This window comes from Choloepus didactylus, chromosome 18 (genome assembly GCF_015220235.1).
Source record: "Choloepus didactylus isolate mChoDid1 chromosome 18, mChoDid1.pri, whole genome shotgun sequence".
Taxonomy (NCBI): Eukaryota; Metazoa; Chordata; class Mammalia; order Pilosa; family Megalonychidae; genus Choloepus; species Choloepus didactylus.
In genome coordinates this window covers 5,108,980-5,126,591 of record NC_051324.1, presented here as the reverse complement: position 1 = coordinate 5,126,591, position 17,612 = coordinate 5,108,980, and the positions used below count along the sequence as shown (strand labels likewise).

The following is a 17,612-nucleotide window of genomic DNA, read 5'->3' as shown; positions in this document are numbered from 1 at the left end:
TTTTCATATATTGTGGTCTCACCGTGTAGGCTGAATTACGTATTCCAGAAGAAAACATGACCTTAATCTTGATTCATTCCTGTGGGTGTGAACCCATTGTACACAGGACCTTTTTAGTTAAGGAGCGGCCAACTGCATCAGGATGGGTCTTAATCCTATTCCTGGAGGCTTTATGAAGAGAAAGCCATGGGGAGAAGCCGGAGACAGGAAGCCGGAAGACGAGAGAGCACAGCCACCCAAGGAGCACTAAGGAATGCCGGCCTGCCACTGATCTTGGGAGGAAGCAAGCCTGTCAGCCTCTGAACCCATGAGGAAATAAATTTCCATTGTTTAAGAGAACCCATTGTGTGGTATTTGTCACAGCAGCCAGGAAACTGAGACTCTAATGGATTGGTTTAACTTAACGTGAAATTTTATATTCGTTATTTTTACATTAAAGAGAACCTTCTCTTTTGGCCAACACGACTGTCAACAAGAGCTGTCTGGGCTCACCTGAAGGAAACTGCTTCTCAAAGTTGGAAGGCATGGGGGTTTAAATTCACAAGGATGATTTCTCCTCTCCTTCCACAAGTGCACCCCCCCCCACACACACACAGTTGTTATATTCATTCTTCTGTTTATTTTTCAGACTTGCATGTGAAATTCTTGACTCTCAAAAACTGACACTATGGACTCTGAAGACATGTACCAAACTTAGCTCAAATCCTCCTGACTCCCCTCCCCCCAAAAACATTTCTCAGTTCTTGGCATGATACTGCATCCTTGAATTCCTCTCTCCTGTTTGACTGAAAGTTCCTCTGCAGGACTCGGTTATTTCTTTTGAGTCTTTTACATTGTCCATTTTAAAAGCACAACATGAGTGACTTTTGGTCTGAAACTCTTGGTGGCTAAACCCTCCCAAAGACTCAACATCTCTGTTTTCAATGTCAAAGAGGAGTGATCTTCCCAAAGTGCTAACCTGATCAGCTCCCCTTCTTGAGTAAAGCCCCGCAGTGACATTCTGTTGCTCTTAGAACAAAGAGAAGGCCTCCTTCTCAGGATCTACAAGAATGTCCCACCCTCTGATCGCCTATCTCTTCTACCCTAAAGGCTTTCAAAATGCTGTTTGTTCTCTTTGCAGGGAACTCTCTTGACATCCCTCTTTGCCTGATTAACTCTGCCGCATCCTTCAGAAGTTGGCATAGTTGTCACCTCTTCACAGAAGCCTCCCCAACCCCAGATGAGGTTGAATCCCCCTATTATATGCTCTCATAGTGCCATGTGAGTCTCTATTGTAGACCTTACTCTTAACTGAAATTTCACATGTATTTCTGCATGTGTTTGATTAATGTCTGTCTCCATTACCAGGGTGTAACTTCCGTGAAGAGCAGGATAGCATCTGTTTGTCTCAACATTATATAACCCAAGAAATGTTTGTTGAATGAATTTATGAGTAAATGAATACCTACAACCCAGACTCACAGTCTATAGAAGCTAGAGGTGGGTGGTTGAGGAACTGATCCCGTAGCGGTGGTGGGAGGGGGGCAAGGTAGATGTCATCTAATCAGAACCATCTTAACATGGTGTGTAGAAAGGCTGCAGAGAGTCAGTGAATCCTCAGTAACGGAATATAGGCAGACCTCAGAGATACTGTGGGTTTGGTTCCACACCACCACAATAAAGCGATTATCACAATAAAGCAAGTCACGTGAATGTTTTGCTTTCCCAGTGCACATAAAAGTTATGTTTATACTATACTGTAGTCTACTAAACGTATTAAGTATTTTAGACATAATAGCATTACGTCTAAAAAAAAAAAACACAATGTACATACCTTAGTTAAAATGTGACTCAGACACAAGAAGTGAGCACATGCTATTGGAAAAATGGTGCCAATAGGCTTGCTCCAACCAGGGTTACCACAAATCTTCAATTTGTAAAAAACGCAATATATATACTAGGTGCAATAAAGGGAAGTGCAATAAAATGAGGTATGCCTGTATAAAATGTGTGCATCCATATATCTTTTGGGAATAGAGCTCATTGCATTCATTAGATGCTCGAATGAACCCTGACCCTTACAACAGATGAAAAACCACTGGGTCTAATCCAATTTCTCAGCAAAAAACTAGGTATGTGGCCAGAACTAAAATCTGGTCTCTTGAATCCCCAGCTAGTGCTCTATCCATTCCACTTTCTACTAAATTATAATAACAACAACAATAATAATTCATTTAAAATGTCTGTTTCAGTCAGCTCCTGGTTCTTCGGGAATTTGCTAGGCAGAATTAATTCTTTGAAATTCTGGGTTGGATCCAAGAGTTCTAGGATCAGATAAAGTGAGAGTTGACTACCTGTCCTTAGTCATCTATCCTCGCTCACTTCTCCTTGAATCCTCGCCAACAGATAGCTCTGAAAGCATCATGCAGCCTAGACTTTTCATCCTTCATTTGCTTCTTGTTCCTAACTAATGAGGCCTCGTGCCCTTGTTGGGCCTTGTTTCTACAAGGCTGGATGTCTCCTTTCAGCAGAACATACTTGAAAAACAAGATATTTTCCTTTGTACTAGAGACAAATGGTGATTAATGTACTCATTGTAATTAATCTGTGGTGACAGATTAGCAGTGTCACAGCCCTGCTCCTACGGCTGTGGGAGCCTCCCTGATAGGACAGCTGGGGAGAGGGGACACCAAATTCAATTTGTTCCTCATTTGCATACATATGACAACCATCTGTGCTAATAGCACCAGTGTACAGGCTCTCCCGGGTGCACCGCACTGGGAGAAGGGGAGCTCAGAGCATAAATATTTGTAGAGGGAAACAGTGGGCTTGATGGAACACAACCAACCATGTCCCCTTTCTACCAAATGTTAAGCATTAAACCCAGGCTGAGATTTCTTTAACCCACAGGTGGTCTTCTTTTTAGAATCCTGCTCCTTCCATCAAAAACCCTTACCCTCTCTGTCTCAAGAATCCAATCAAATTACTCATGTTCTATTCCGTATCGCCCAGTCACTAAAACCTGCTTCATTTTGGCAGAGACCATTTTCTCTAACTGTTCTAATCATTCAAAAAATACTTATGGAATGTCCATTAAGTAGTTATGGAATGAATCATGCCCCCTACAAAGACAAGTTCAGTCTTAATCCCTGGTCCTGTGAACCTGTTTGTAAATAGGATCTTTGAAGATGTTATCAGTTAAGGTGAGGTCAAACTGAATCAGGGTGGGTCTGAATCCAATATGACTGGAGTCCTTATAAGCAGAGGAAATTTAGACATAGTTGGGAGGAGGAGGCAGACAGATGGAGAGAGACAGCCGTGTGACAGAGGCAGAGACTGAGTTATAGATTCCGGCAGTCAGCGCCAGATTCCCACAGACTTCAGGGAAAGCGTGATCCTACCAAAACCTTGAATTTGGACTTCTAGCCTCCAAAACTCTGAGATAATAAATTATTGTTGTTTAAGGCACCCAGTTTGAGGTACTTTGCTACAGCAGCAAAGTAACTAAGATGTGCGTTCAGCCACTATTCTAGGTATAAGAGACACAGCACTTACGAGAGAGGGAAGGTTCTCCCTTATTTTACAGAGCTTACATGGTTGTGGTGAAGACAGAGAATCAATGAATCAACAAGAACAATAGCATGCAGTGGTATCTTCTCAGCAGAGAACCAAAACAGGGTGCAGGTGACATGTCATAGAGAGACTGTGATGAATATGTTAGAGTGGGTGATCAAGAGAAGTCCTCTCTAAGGAGGTAACGTTTCAGCTGACGGAGAATGGAAATAGCTAATGCAAGGATCCCTAGGGGGAGTGAGCTCCATGAGTAGAGGAAGATGGTCCATGTGGCTGGCAGGCAATGTGCCAGGAGTTGACAGTGGCAAATGGAGGCCAGTGGGAGCACATGGAGCCCTGGAGGTCGGCTAAGACCTGCAGGTCATGCTGTAAGAGCAATGGATGACCTTGACAGGTTTATAACAAGGAAATTACATGACCCAATTTACATGGGGGTGTTATATGTAGATAGGACGGGGATGTGGCAAGAGGTAAAGGAGGCAGCCGACATACTATGGTGGCCTTAACTGAGAGAGGGACAGAGGAGGTAGAGCAAAGAATGAGATCTTGACATATATTTAGAAGGTAGATTCCTAGGACTTTATAATAGATTGGTATTTGGAAAATGAGAAGAATCATGTTTTGGGGCTGACCAGTTGGTAGAATGGTGCAATATTTGCTGGAACAAGGAATACATAGAGAAAGGGAACAAGTTCGGAAGAGAATACCAAGTGTGCCATGTTGGACATGCCTAGTGAGAGGCATCCACGTGGACTGTGAAATCACTCATTTGGATGCATGTTTATAATGTCACAGGAGAACGCTTGTTAGAGGCTTGAGATAGAAAGCTGGGAGCCATCGGTTTAAAGAGCTGATTTAAAGCCCATGGTGCTGGGAAAGACCTTTCCCTAGAGAGAGAGGATATATAGAAAAAAGGACCCAGCCCCAAATGCAGATAGAGCTCTCTTCCCCTCTTCTGCCTGCTTCCTTGCTAGTGCTCGTTGCCTCCCATAGGTAAGCGCTCTTCCATATGACAGACTCACTTTCCTCTATGAAACACATTCCCTGGCGGTGAGCATCCAAGGTTTGGCTGACCCATCCCGGTTCATGCCTCGTCAAACCCACATTTCACCCTATTTTTCCGTTGTCCTGCTTCCCCTCCATAAAGGTTAGAACAATGTTCAGTAAGCTTTTCTAAGGACAGGCCAGGTTTCTCAACCTTGGCACTATCAAAATTTGGGGTTGGATAATTCTTTGTCACAGAGGACTGTCTTGTAGACAGAGCACCCCTGGCCTCTATCCGCAAGGTGCCAATAGCACCCTCTCAGATGTGACAAACAAAAATGCCTTCTAGACATTGCCAAATGTCCCCTGGGGGTCAAAATCATTCCCAGTTGAGAGCCACTGCCATAGACACATCACAAAACTCAATACACGAAAGACAGCAATTATATCTTGACCCAAAGCTCTCTACCTTCCTCTATCCACTAAAGGAATTAGATTCTTTATGGAAAATTTGTAAAATAACTCCCATTATTTCTAATTAGTCTCTGGTCAGGCTCTAGACTCCTTCAGAGTTGAAGACAAACATGAGAGAAGCCAAAATGAGGTATGACAGGAAGTTACTCATTCAGCCAGTCAACAAATGGGAAAGTTAAACAAAAATTGAATTAAAAGAATCCTTCCACAGTCAGAGCCTGGTTTGATAAGATAGGGGAGGTTATTTCCTAAGACAAATGGCTTCCACGCATCCCATGACTTTGCATCCCAAGTAAAAAGTCATCTTGAGCACAACAGATGTCCTTTTAAAATTTTATCAACAAGAAAAATAGAGGGGGGGGGGATGCAAACCAGACTATTAAAATGTAATCTAGAGTCTACAAATCAATAAAAGGATAGTATAATCAGCTTGAAATGGCATGAAATAAAATGAGATATAGCTATCCATATAGTTTGTCACAGCCCCTGAAGCCCTAAATGGTGAGTACAAATGGGGCTTGTATACCCCGCTACTTTCCCTGCAGCATGGTAGACACAGCAGTCTTTCCTGGCGGCTCCCAATACAGATTCAGGAGCCTTCCTAACACTGCATTCCTGGAAATCACCACCAGTGGATTGGAGGGGCCTTACAGATGGTATGTATTGTCAAAACAGCCCCCTTGGAGGCATTACTATGAGTTGACAACTAAAGAGGCTCCCCAAATTGAACCATTTTTGTTGTTGAGTCAAGATACAGAAAATCGAAAGCAAGGCAAAAGAAAGCCCTTCTCTGCAGAACAGAAGACCCGGGCCACTGGCTGCTTATCTCCTCCCCCCGAACCCCTCCCAGGCCTGGTGGGTCCCCCCAGGGGGAGGCGAGAAGGATGGTGGACTGCTTTCTATGCAGGAAGGAGACCTGGATTTGCTCTGATGATTCTGTGACATGACTGTTAAGGGAGAGAAGAATTAGAAAGAAAAAGAAAGACATTCCCAACAAGGGGATCACATAAAGTAGCATTGGTTGTTGATGGTTGTTGACAGCCACCTAACAAACCACCCCAAAATGCAGTGCTTTAAGGCAACTATAATGTATTATTTCTCATTCTGTGAGTTAGATGAGCAGTTCAGTTTCATGTGGTGCTGACTGGAGTTTTAGAATGACTGGGAAGTCCAGAATGGCCACGCCCACACAGCTGGCACCTTATTGGCCCTCACTGCCAGGTGGGAGCTGTTGGTGGCTGTCCTTGGTTCTCCTCCTCCCCATGGGCCTTTCCACATTGCTCCTTGGGCTTCCTCACAACGTGGCAGTTGGGTTCCAAAAACAACTTGTCTAAGAAGTGGGAAACAAAAGCTGCCAGTTCTTGTAAGTTCTACTCTTGGAAGTACCACGCTGTTACTTTAACTACATTGTATTTATCAAAGAATTCACAAGGTCAGCCAAGACTCAAAAGGAGGGAGAATCAGCTCCACCTCTTGACATGAGTTGCAGCACACACATAATGGGGGAGCTGACCTTGGAGATGAGCCACCACGATAAGCTTCTCCTTTGACTCCACACCCACCACTCTGGTGTATTTCTAGATTCTTGATCCATATTTGTGCCTTTCTTTCTCCAAAGTATAGTAAGGGAGAGGACTTTCCATCCTGAGATTACTGTTTAAGGAATAAGAGAAGGCCCAAAGAATGACTCCCTCCTTACATAAGCTTTTGGCCTTGAGCATCATTTCTTCCCCATGCTGCTGTGATGAGGACAAATATAGAAAACATTCAAGAGCCATTTCTTTTATCTAATCAAGTTTTTAATAAACCCAGTTCCCATTCCATCTTCTGACACTCACTCAAGGCCTGATAAGTAAACAGTTGACTCTACTTTTAAAAACATCTACTTTTTACTGCTGGTACAAAAATTTAATGAGATAATATGAGAATGACTTGCATATAGTAAATGCTCAAAAATGTAAGATGATGATGACGACTAAAATACCTAAAAATGGTGTCTGATGTCGTAGGTGCTTAGTAAATGACAGCTGATATAGTTGTTTAAGAGAAGCTCTTTTAAGGGAAGAATGGCAAAAGGATGGAGTTCAATCCGTTTGGGTGGAGAGAGAGGAGTATAAAGTCTAAGACACTTGGGGTCAGGGGAAAGGTGATGATGCTCACTGTGCCTCCAGACACATTTGACAGAGCCATCTTTAATACCAAATTATCAGAGATGGTTAGGGGAGTTTCATTGGCACAGAAATGCTTCTCCCCTGAGCTCTGGAACAAATACTTACAAGGTTAAAGTTCAGCTCATTAATCTCCTCACTTGTATGTCTGTTAAGACAAATGGATGCTCTATTGCTAAGGCAATTTGAGGAAGGATGAAAGAACTTGAAACCAGGAGACAGCATATATTCTAATTGACTTCAGTATTGTCACTTGGTGGGTGGAGGGGTACGCAATAGGAAAAAAAAATTAATTTAATTCCCTGTTAACAAAAAAAAAAAAACTGAAATCAACATTGGAAGTGTGTTATTTGGTTCTGTTCCTTTCCAGAGTTTGTTTATGCAACTTGCCTTGTAGCTGGCATTTGATCAGCTTTTCTTTTCCAAAGCAAATTTTTATTTTGCTCAATTAGCCAAAATCTGTCATAAGCAAGAGCAGTGTATATTCTTCCCCTGTCCCTTTGTGCCAAAGCTACTCTGCTCCCTTACAGGCGGTAATTCAACACCTCTAAAGCTTCAGTGAGGGGCCCTGGGGCAGCTTCATTCTTACCGGAATGGAGATAGAAGCAGAGATAAGGCTCACACCTTTTAATGATGTGAATTGAGGGAACTTTTAGCAAAAGTTATCCTTAATAGTTTAGACTAATCATCATTTCTAAGAAGTAGACAAGATATCTCTCTGTTAGGATCCAAATCATTTAACCTTACCATGGTCCACTCTCATGGAGACTTTCTGGAATGGGGAAAATCCTTGAGAAAGAGGCAATACAACTTGCTCAAGGTCACTTGTGTAGACCACGGGAGAGGAAAGAGGACAAATCCTGTATTTTCCCCCTCTACCTGGAGGGGGTGGGGGTTGGCAGGTAGACTCTAGATGCCCCTTCCACTCCATGATCCCTTTATCCTGGTGTTGTGCCTTTGTGTGAGCTCTTCCCCTTGGGGATACGCAGGACATGTGTCTTGTTTCTACCAAAGGAGATGGGATGTCACACCCACGATTATGAAATGTTGTATAAGATCTGTCCTGTTAGAAGCTTTGCTACAGAAACTCTCCTGCTGGCCTGATGAAGGAAGTGGCCATCTTGGGAAAGCCCACATCCAAGGAACTGGGAGTGGCCTGTAGAAACCACAGATGGAGCCACGAGGAGCTGAGGGCAGCTTCCGGTCAACAGCCAGAGAGAAGCTGGGACCCTCAAGCATCCCAACCACAAGGAAATGGATTCTGTCAACAACCAGAGGGAGCTTAGAAGTGGACTCTTCCCAGTCAACCCTCCAGCTAAGGGCATGGCCTGGCTGACACTTTGGTGACACCCTGCGGGACACTAAGCAGAGGAGCTAAGTCATCCTGACTCCTACCCACAGAAACTAATAATGAACGTGCACTGTCGCAAGCCACTGAGTTTGTGCTCATTGGGTACACAGCAACAGAAAACGGACACAGAGGTCCTTGGCCAAGTGGCAACAGATTCTTAAGAGTCTTACTTTTGTCCACCACGAATGCAGCTCTGATTACTTAAGGAAAGCGAAGAGTTTTCCCGGGTACTTTCTAGCTTTATAATTTCCCAAATGACTCCTCAGTTTTCCTACCTCAATATGACCCTTACTCTCAACCATAACACATTAATACCTCATCTTCCTGCTGCTTATTCATTTTTATGATTATACTTGGTTGGTCATCTCAGCTTGTCTGCCACCAAAGCAGTCATTATTGTCAAATTAGTAGACATGATAGCACCACACCAATATATCCACAGCCTCGATCCCAGCAAAAGTAAATCATCTAGAAACAAATTTAGAAATTTAGAAATGAAAGTATTCCAGGAGTCTGTAATTCTTTCTTCCTCATTTGACAGATGAAGAGGTGAGCTTCCAAATTCTAATAATGTGCGAAGGTCAGACAAAGAGTTAGCGGTAAACTTTGATGAGAAAAAGGTAGTACTACCTCTCACCCCAGTAAGAATAGAACTTATGTTTATAAGGTACCTGTGAGTCCAAGACACTGAGATAAGGATTTCACCTATGTTCCCAAGAAATCCATAGCAGTTTTTTAAGGTATACTTTTTTTTTCCCTTGGCAGGGTCCCTACCTGAGATTAATTTTTTCCTCTACTTTTCAACAAGATAGATGTCAAAAGGAAGAAATTGACTGATGGAAATCTTCCTTTGAAACTGGGAGAGATCTAGGAGAGTGCACTTGAGTTTCAGAATGCCATAGAACCACGGAGGTAATTTCACTGAAAAGACTGTGTACAAGAAAAGTAGTCTCATTTTCCAGGCAAAGGGAGGTAGAGAATAGTTTCTTTGAAAAATGTAAAAGCAGCCTATGATCAATCCCTTTTGGAAATTTAAGTTTAAAAATACTGAGTTCAGAGAGAAGGGCACAAATGCTCAGGACAAAACATCTTTTGAGTTTTGAGGGCTGAAAAGAAACACTTTCCACCCCCAAGGAAAGACTAGGTAGGGGGTGGAGTACACTGGCTCTGTGTCCATGATGTGGTGCAAAACGGGTTCAGTTATGAGCCAGCTTGTGGTTTGTATTGGTTATCCATTGCTGCGTAACAAACTATCCCAAAACTTAATGGCTCACAACACAACCTTGTATTTAGCTGTTGCTATCTTGTGTCCTTGAGGGAAGCCAAGCTGCCAAGCTGAGTTCTGCAGAGCAGAAAAATAGAAAGAACAAGGATCTTCATGATGTCATTAGGCTGCTGAATTAATGATCCTTGGTGTTTCTTTCAAATGAAATACTAAATCTTCTTTATTGTTTATAACATTTGAATTGGGGCTTTCTCTTTTCTTAAATATTACTCAGAATGGATCTAATTAGTATTACCTAGATGACTTTGAGAAAATTATTTGATTTCTGTGAGCTCATTTCTTATCTGTAATGTAAGGGCAATGCCACTTAGCACAGACTTAGTGAAAAATAAATAATATTTGGTACATAGCAGGGTCTAATACAAGGGTGGCAGTAATGGGATTGCTACATTGTTGTTGTTACTAGCTCAGTGCTCCTATTTCCCACAGCCAACAACCTACTGCCATTCTCACACCATTTCAGATGTATTTCAATTCAGCACCCAATAGGCCGTTAAAATACAGCTTCAGTGATGAAGAAAACACATCAGTTAAGTAACTTCAGTATAGTCCCTACAAATTGTCTGAATGCCAGATTTTGGATGCTGCTAATTCCATGTTTGAATACATGCTACACTAAATCAGATCATTTATCCTATACCAGCACCCGCAGCAATCAAAAGTAAATCAGGACCCGGATCTATACTCAAATATATGGACAGTTCTCAAAATCATAATGCTAAGTGAACAAAGTAAGTTGCAGACTGATATGTATTGTATGCTGCCTCTTATATGAAATACAAACAAAACCTGATGGTTTCCACTCAAGGGAAGATGGAGTAAACGTACCTTTCCCTATTCCTCCCACTAAATACAACTAAAATCCCTGGACACTATATATATAAAGCAAACATAAGAAGACTTTGAAAAGTAGAGAGAAGCAAACAGAGCAGCTAGAGGCCACAGAGCTGGAGGACTGACATAATGGGCTCTCTGGTTTCTCGATCGGCCTCATATATCCCAGACATGGAGCAAAAGATGCTGGCAATTGGGAAACACCAATTGGCTCAGACAAAAAAAAAGGGCCCAACAAAAGTTTGTTCCTTCTAGCCAAAGGACCAGAAAAGGGGCAGCCTAGAAAGACAAAAAAAAAATTTTACTTTTAGACAAAAATCACTCTATTCCAGCTAAACCTTAGAGGAAAAGCTGTGGCCCCATTCGCACCCACACGCGCAAAGGCTGAGTGGAGAGCACAGGCTTCCGCCCTCGTAAGGCTATACTGAAGCGCCCCAACACCTCCACTGTACCCCTGCTGGGGTGATGTCAGGAGCCTGGACTTTACCCCCACTGGCCAGTAATGAGACACCAGACCCCCACCCCAGTGTCAGCGGAGCCCGCACAGGGAGCTAAACTAACGCCCCTACCCAGCGGCAATGAGTAACACCCCTACCCTCAGGTGCCAGTGGAAGCCAAGTGGGGAGCCTGTATGTCTGCTTCCACCTGGCAGTAATAAGGTGGTGACCTCCTTCTTCTGCCAGATCGGTGTCAGAAAAACCCAGTTAAAAGAGAAAGTTTAAATAAGACCCAGAGTGCCATAATGCAATACAAAAAATCCAGGTTTCAATCTAAAATCATCATCATCATACCGTGAATCAGGAAAATCTCCAACTGAATGAACAAATGCCAGGAATAGGTGCCCATACTGAGATCACACAAATGTTAGGCTTATTTGACAAAGCTTTTAAAGGAGCCATGATAAAAATGCTTCAACAAGCCGTTATGGACATGCCTAAAACAAACAAAAAAGTGGACTGCCTCAGAAAAGAAACAGAAACAAATGGAAATTTTAGAATTGAAAAATACAGTAAATAAATAATATACAGAAATAAAAAGTTTAGTGGATGGGCTCAGCAGCAAATGGAGGGACAAGAGGAAAGAATCAGTGAACTGAAAGACAGAACAGTAGAAATTATCCAATCTGTACAACTGAGAGAAAATATAACAGAAAAACCATAACAGAGCCTCAGGGACCGGAGGCTGAAACGAGGGGTTGCACATTCACGTCATTGGTATTCTGGCAGAGGTAGAAAAAGTACTTGAAGAAATAATAGCTGAAAATTTCCCAATTTTGGCAGGAGACATAAAAATACAATTCAAGAAGATGAGTGAGCCCAAAACAGGATAAACTCAAAGAAATCCATGCCAAGATACACCATAAATTTCTGAAAACAAAAGACAGAAAAAAATCTTGAATACAGCCAGAGAAACCTATAGGGGACGAAAGTTCTAATGATAGTAGATTTCTCAGTAGAAACAGAGACCAGAAGAAGTGGTGCAATATTTTTTAGCTGAAAGAAAGGAACTATGAACCAGAATCCTATGCCCAGTGAAAATATCCTTCAGGAATGAAGGGGAAGTCAATACTTTCTAAGTCAAAAGGTAAAGGAAAACTAAGAGAATTTGTCACCCACAGACCTACCCTAAAATAAAAATGGCTAAAGAACATTCTTTAAATAGAAAGAAATAATCAATTGAGGAACTTTAGAACATCAGGAAGGAAAAAAAGAACAAAAATATAAGTAAACACAATAGGCTTTTCTTCTTTGCTTGAGTTTTCTAAAAAATGTTTTATGATTGAAGCAAAAATTAAAACACTGTCTGATGTGGTTCTAAAGGTATGTGGAGAAAATATTTTAAACAATTATAAGTGGGGAAGGGTAAAGAATGTAAAGGGAGGTCAGTTTTCTACCCTTCACTCAGACTGGCAAAATACACCAGTAGAGTGTGATAAATTATAATGTAATTCCTAGAATAACCATCAAAACAGGATACACAAAGACAAACTCAAAAACACTATAGATAAATCAAAAGGGAATTATAAAAAATGTAGCACACAGAAATACAGGGAAAGGAAACAGAGAAATTTAACACAGCAAACAACCATAAAACAAAAAATAAAATGGCAGATGGATGCCCTAATATATTAATAATTGCATTAAATGTAAATGGTCTAAATATAACTATTAAAAGACAAAGATTGGATTAAAAATATGACTCGGCTATATGCTGTCTGCAAGAAACTCACTCTAAATATAATAATATAGGTAGGCTGAAAGTACAAGGATAGAAAAATATATATCATGCACACAATAATCAAAGGAAATAAGAAATAGCTATACTAATAGCAGATAAAGTGGACATCAAAGCAAATAAGTTACCACGACCAAGAGGGACCTTATGTAATGATAAAAGGGACCATCCTAAATGTGTATGCTCCAAACAACAGAGCTTCCAATATATGAAGGAAAAAATGATAGAAGTGAAAGGAGAAATAGGCAAATCCACAACTGTAGTTTGAATTCAACACTCCTTTCTCAACAATTGATAGACCAATTAGATAGAAAATCAACCAGGATATAGAAGAGCAAACCCATCAGCCACCAGGATATAATCAACTTTCATAGAATATCCCACACGAGAGAAGAATACTCATTCTTTTCAAGTGCCTACAAAATATATAGTGAGACAGAACATATCCTGGGCTGTAAAACAGACAACACATTTAATGAAATTAAAGAGTATGTTCTCTGACCACAGTGTAATGAAACTAGAAATCAATGACAGAAAGTTAGGAAAATTTTCCAAACACGTGGAAACAAAACAACTCATTCATATCTGTTCTCAAATGGCTAACAAGATATTGGCCAAAACTCTTGTGGTTTAGATCTAGGTCTTTTGTAAAGATGGAAAGGTGACCTTTTCTTGGCTGAGAATATTGATGCATCTGAAAATTGTGTTTAGTAACCATATGTAGTTGAATGTCATCAGGAGCAAAGCCAAGAGTTGATTGGAAGGGACTCAGTTGGAGGAGTTATCTCAGTACCCCTATTCTCTGTCAATCACCCCCAAAGAAATTCCACATAAACATATACACTATTTTAAATTCAGTGTCCTCATGAAAGTCTTCTACCTCCTTAGTCTTCAGAGAGCAGTCTGAGACCAGCACATCAGTATTAACTGGAAGCTTTTTAGAGCCGTGTCATAAATTGAATAAATCTGAACCTGTACTTAGAAGATCACCAGATTTTCTTTTTTGAGTTTAAGAAGCATTTTTCTAAGTACTCTCTCCTTTCCTCCAAATTTACACCCCTATACCCCACTTACATAAAAATTACCCTTAAGCCCTGGATGTTCAAAGCAGACCAGAGGGATATCAAAATGACAAAGCTGAAAAAGTACAAGATTAATAGACCTGAGTTTTAAGCCCCCTTCCAGTAACAACCTCTCCAGTCATCGGTGTTTTCAGGATCACTGTTATTTTAAAATATTTGTTTTCCTTGTGAATTTAGTGGTGAAGATTAACTATAAAATCAGAGGCCTCTTCCTGTTTGAATATCCTATGATCCTATTACATATAAATCAGATTAGTGATTATTAGGTAGGCAAACCTTCTGCATGGAGAAGGTAGTTACAAGATCTTGCATGGCATATAATTATGACAGGAATATTTTTCAATCTAACTATAATTATATTTAGGAATTTGGATGACTTGAGCTTCGTGCTGTGGCTTATAATATCACCAGAAAACCTTCTTAGATTTGTAGCCTTGTAACTCAGTTACCTGTTGATGCTCAGAAAAAAAAAAAAAAAAAAAAAAAAAAAAAAAAAAATATATATATATATATATATATATATATATATATATATATATATTCACACATATACATGTATATGTATATAACGTTAATAGTGCCCATTACACACAGGCTTCCATTGTAACACTATTTCCACTCAGTCATAATTTTATGAAAAATTCCCCTATTGGCTAAAATTTTCCAGGCTCAGTCATACTCTCAAGGTGAACTTTTTTCAATTACACTCCACTTAAGCCAATTTTGAGCTCTTTGAGTGAAGGGAAAATATATATGCCAGACTCTAAAACAAACATCAAACAGGTTCCTGCTTTTCCTTTTTCTTTCCTTCTTTTTTTAAATGTTTATTTAGCACACTCATAACCACACTTCACAGTGTGCCTCACATCTTAATTTTCCAGGTGAGGGAGGCAGAGGTAGTTTTTTTGCTTAGAGATCCCCAATAATTCTCTCAGCTATCTCCTCTGCCATGGAGAATTACAGAGAGTCTAAAAAGCAGGTATTTTGTTTTAAGCTTTGGGGGCATCTATAGAGCTGAATTCAGTTAATACACATTTTCTCTCCTCCCTACAACAGTGGTTGAGTTTTCCATTTAGGGACTAATGAGAAGAAAAAAGCCACTTGGATTATTGATCCAGGGTGAGTCATATAGAATGAGGAAAGAATGGGTAATTACCACCATTTTGAATCACCTCCATTTATTGTTTCTAAACTTTATTTTGGAACTTCCAGCTTCTGTTGATTGTATTATTTCTATAGAGAAAACCAAGTTTGACTCCTCTCTTGGGTAACTGGAAGGCACTGTTTTCCTGGTGTTTGGACATGTATGTGAGCCACAGCTTTCCTCCTTCTAACAAAATGCTTTGTATTCACTGCATATGTCTTCATTTGGTTGACTGGGAGCGGGAAGTCTGCCAGCTGTCTTCAGTGGCACCGTCAGCCAAAAGCAGGACAGCAATGAATTCTTTGCTGGATTCCTCGTGTTTTGCCTTGGTGCCAAGTGACAACTGATTGATACCTTCTCCTCCATTGCCAAGAGCCCCTCGTCAGTCTGCCTATTCTCTGTGTTCGCCATCAGGCAGCAGAGCTGTACAGAAAGGATGAACCAAATCGTGGATTTTAACTGCCCCTTCTCCCGGACTGAAGTGTTCGTGTGTTGCTTAAGGAGGAACCAAGCCTGGGAGCTCCAACTAGGTAGGAAGAGTTTCCTTTAGCTGACAATGTTTTTGCCTGTTCACTTCTACTTTCTGCCTGATTTCCGTTCCACCTCCTCTTCTTCAGGGAAGTTTTCTCTGCCTTCTTTGAGTAGGTCTCTTTGATTTCTGTACAACAGCCACACTTTCATTCCTGGAATAAATCCCTATTGCCACACGACATTTGTGTGTGCCATTCCCTTTACCTAGAACATTCGAGCCCCCCTTCTTCTTATGGTGAACTTCTGTTCGTCGTTTTGACCTTAGAAGAAATCCTCCTTTCTTCAGGAAGGTCTCCACTGACTTTCCTGATTAGGCCAAGCCCCCGCTCCCAATTTCTTCTTTCGTACCACCATGGATCTCCCCTGCATAATACCTATCATAGCTCTGATCCTACAGATATTTGTATGATTTTTCTTTTATCGATAACTATCTACTAGCTCCATGAGGGTCCAGATCGCATATGCCCCAAGGCCTGACATAAAATCCAAGACATAGTAGGTGCTCAACAATTATTCTTTAGATGAATGAATGAATGAATGAGCTTTAGAGTTTTCTACAGGTGAAAAGATAGTCACAGTGGCATGGTACCCTAATCCAGTACTACCAAATGCCTTTGTGTCAGAACAATTTGCTTGGTCTGCTTTATGTTGTTGTTCTAACCTAGAAATAAACAAAAATAGGGTACTTATGCAATGAGTAAGTGTATGGGGAGGAAACAGTCCAGAAGAGGACCTGGGGAAGAAACCTCACCCAAGGTCTATGTAAAACACCTCCTAAGCCATAACACTGTAAACCTAGAAATGGACCTTGGAGGTCATTCCTGTGATTTTACAGATAAGGAAAATGAGATGCAAGTTCCTACCGAAGTTACTGGCAGAGCCCACCCCTTCTCACTCCTCATCCTCTCCTGGTTAAATGCTCCAAGAAGAGGGCTATTAACAGAGATGAGAACACTGAATGGAGAGTAGAACTTAATGGGGTAACAGGGGCTCAAGCCATGAGCTGGGAAGGTCATAGGAGAACAGAGTGATGAAATAATAAGTCAAACCATAGGGTCTTAGAGGGCTCTGATTAGAGAAAGGATTAAATTTCCTTCCACTCCTCACTGATCCAATTTAGGGAGCTTCACCAGGAAGTCCCCAGAAGGACAACTGTCCTCCTTTTCATGAACCCTAGTGAACACTTTTAATTCCCTAATTTATAAAGACAAAGGAGGTCAGAGAAAAGAAGCTACCCAAACATCACTCATTATTTCTGTACAGACAAGTGGCTCAGGGCATAGATTCTGGTCAAAGCTCCTGAGTACGGGTCCCATCAATGTCACTAAACAGGTGTGTGACTTTGGTCAAGTTGCTTAACCTCTCTGGTTTCAGTTTTCTAATCTATAAAACAAAAATAATTTGAATCTATCTTTTAGGGTTATTGTGAGGATTACATGTGATAAAACTTGTAAAGTACCTGTGCATGGAACTTAAAAAACCTTGATCCGAGCCAGAGTGATTCTTTTTGAGAAGTGAACTTTTTGAGAAGTTCTCAAAAAGAAACAAAAAAACACTATTTAATAAGTACTTACTATGTGCCTATATGGGACTAGGCCATGCACTGGGGGAACTTTCTTCTTGGAGAAGAAAGGCAAATTTAAGAAACAGAAGAGTTTCAAATTGGGCTCAGAGCTGTAAAGAAGTATTACAGAGAGACTGGGATGAAGGTGGGGACTTAGCTACTGTGGACAGAATAAATCAGGGAGAGCCTCTTTGAGGACATGATATTTGAACTGAAGGAGGCAGCCACACAAAAAGCCAAGGAAAAAAGGATTTAGCCAAGGAAATATTAAAAATAGAAAGTATGAGATGGGAATGTGCTTATTCCCAGTGCAATGGGAGGCCTTTGGAAGTCTTTAAGCAGGAATGAGAGAAGATTTTAAAAGATCTCATTGGCTGCTGTGTGGGGAGTGGGCTTTAGTGGAGCAAG

At 41.0% G+C, this 17,612-nt stretch overlaps 1 pseudogene; it reads right to left on the bottom strand.

Moving 5' to 3' along the window:
• LOC119514589 overlaps positions 1-17,612 on the bottom strand; it is a 67,255-nt pseudogene that overhangs the window by 21,514 nt on the left and 28,129 nt on the right.